The sequence below is a fragment of the Penaeus japonicus genome, unplaced genomic scaffold (genome assembly GCF_977035675.1).
Source record: "Penaeus japonicus unplaced genomic scaffold, GWHDUDI00000001_assembly GWHDUDI00000008, whole genome shotgun sequence".
Lineage (NCBI taxonomy): Eukaryota > Metazoa > Arthropoda > Malacostraca > Decapoda > Penaeidae > Penaeus > Penaeus japonicus.
In genome coordinates this window covers 8,228,829-8,231,328 of record NW_028234410.1, presented here as the reverse complement: position 1 = coordinate 8,231,328, position 2,500 = coordinate 8,228,829, and the positions used below count along the sequence as shown (strand labels likewise).

Genomic DNA, 2,500 nt, shown 5'->3' with positions numbered 1-2,500 from the left:
CGAGTTTTCACCGACCATGCAACCTGCGACACAGAGAGGGAGAGGGAGAGAGAGTGAGAGTGAGAGGGAGAGAGAGGGAGAGGGAGGAAGGGTGAGAGAGAGAGAGTGAGGTCTTGATGTGCTCATGTGACGAGTCGAGCTGGACACGCTGGAGTAACTCGTCGTGTTCCTCGTCTTTTTCCTCCTCCTCCTCCTCCTTCTTCTTTTTCTTCTTCTTCTTCTTCTTCTTCTTCTTCTCTTCCTCCTCCCCCTCCTCCTTCTCTATTTGTATGTTTTCATTCTACCAAGTTCATTAATTTGTCTTTTTTCCGTCTTTGTCATTCACGATTTTTATCATATCTCGAGGACTTGCTTACCTCACCATCGTATTCTCCTCTTTCCTTGTAATTTGTTTTTATTTTTCCTCTTTTTTCTAGTTATCATCCTCATTCCTCGTGCTGTTTGAATGCAAGTTATGAGTTTCAAGTGATTAAACACGGTGTGTTTTTTTCAACTCGTCCTCCTCCTCTACCTCCTCCTCCTCCTCCTCCTCCTCCCTCTCCTCCCTCTCCTCCCTCTCCTCCACCTCTTATTCCCTCTCCTCCCTTTCCTCCACCTCCTATTCCCTCTCCTCCACATCCTCCTCCTCCTCCTCCTCCTCCTCCTCCTCCTCCCTCTCCTCCCTCTCCTCCCTCTCCTCCACCTCTTATTCCCTCTCCTCCCTTTCCTCCACCTCCTCCTCCCTCTCCTCCTCCTCCTCCTCCTCCTCCTCCTCCTCCTCCTCCTCCTCCTCCTCCTCCTCCCTCTCCTCCCCCTCATGAGTATGCGTTAGAGTGTAAGGTGGTGTAAGAGCGACCGCGTTTGGGGGAACAGAGGTGGCGTGAGGGCGGCCGCGGAGGAGGCTCTGTGTAAGAGAACTTGGATAGGCATTTCCGGTGGGCGAGTTTTCCGCGCTAGCCGGCAACACGACCCCCTCCCCCCTACTCCCTTCCTCCTTCTTCCCCCTCCCCCCACCCCTCTCCCCTCGTTAACCGCCCACTCTCCAGCCCATGCTTTGCTTTCTACGGCGTTATCATATACTAGTGTTCCTGTTCACGCGCGCGCGCTTACGCATTCGTTTGTATTCACGTTGAACGCAGACCCCACACAAACATACTCATACTCACACTCACTTACTCTCACTCTCACTCACTCTCATACTCTCTCACACACTCACTCACCATGCTCATGCACATTCACATACAATAAGTACAATAGATGTAAAAAGACAAAAGTGTCAAAAAGCTAAAACACAAGCGAACCATTCTTCTAAAGTGCAAACGCATCGCACATAAATAAGACCACAAACTACATTAACAAGCTCGGGATAATCTATCCAGCGCACGCTGTTTCCACGCACTCGACTTTGTTGCATTCAGTGATGATTCCATTATGCAATGATACGACCCGGCAGCACGACAACGCCAGGTGTTAGGTTTTCAGCGTTGGATTAGGCAGAAGAACCTACGTCTCAGAATTTCGTGCGAGCTGATTGATAAGACGATAACGATTACAAAACGACGATAACGCTGGGATGACGTCAAGAAAGGATAAGAGGAGAAAAAATAAAGATTAAGGAAGTGGAGAGGAAAAAATGTGGGGGGAGAAAATAGATAAAGGGGAAAAACGATAAAGGGGTGGGGGGGAATAAGTGTCAGAGATGTATTACGATTATTGTTCGTCCCTCTCCCCGTCCCATATGACATGGACCTTCTGGCGCCATGGCTGTCCGTATTTTCAAGATTACCTCGTTTTAAAAAAACTTTAAATACGCCATTAGAAAAGCCAAGAGATCGATATTTTTTTATGAATGTACCCTCCCCTCTCTCCCTTTCCTCTCCCTTTCCCCTCCCTACACTTTGGTGAGATACTCCCCATCGACCCTGAGATTTCCCTCTTATCCTCCCTTTCAATGAGGGGAAAGATGGAAAAAGAGAAGTAAGATTTATTGGCCGAGCTGATGACGTCTCTCGCGCGGGGAGGAAGACATCGCGCCCCCGTTTTTTATCGGCTTCACGTGCACTTCGCCGAGCGTGGGTGCGCCGCGACGCCCATCAGAAGCGGCTCTCGATTAGAGCGGAAAGTAAGGGTGTTATGGAGTGCAGTAGGGGGGGGCAAGGGTGAAGGGGGTGGGACGAAAATATCAAGTATTTTTAAAGATTGTGGTGAATTGTGGGGTAGGCATACATACATACATACATACATACATACATACATACATACATACATACATACATACATACATACATACATACATACATACATACATACATACATACATACATACATACATAGATACATACATACATACATACATACATACATACATACATACATACATACATACATACATACATACATACATACATACATACATACATACATACATACATACATACATACATACATACATACATACATACATACATACATACATACATACATACATACATACATACATACATACATACATACATACATA

The 2,500-nt window shown here is 46.5% G+C and overlaps 1 protein-coding gene across 2 annotated transcripts in view; it reads left to right on the top strand.

Moving 5' to 3' along the window:
* The window catches only part of yki (Transcriptional coactivator yki), a 175,672-nt gene that overhangs the window by 130,096 nt on the left and 43,076 nt on the right, over positions 1-2,500 (top strand). The gene's annotated exons all lie outside the window — the stretch shown is intronic.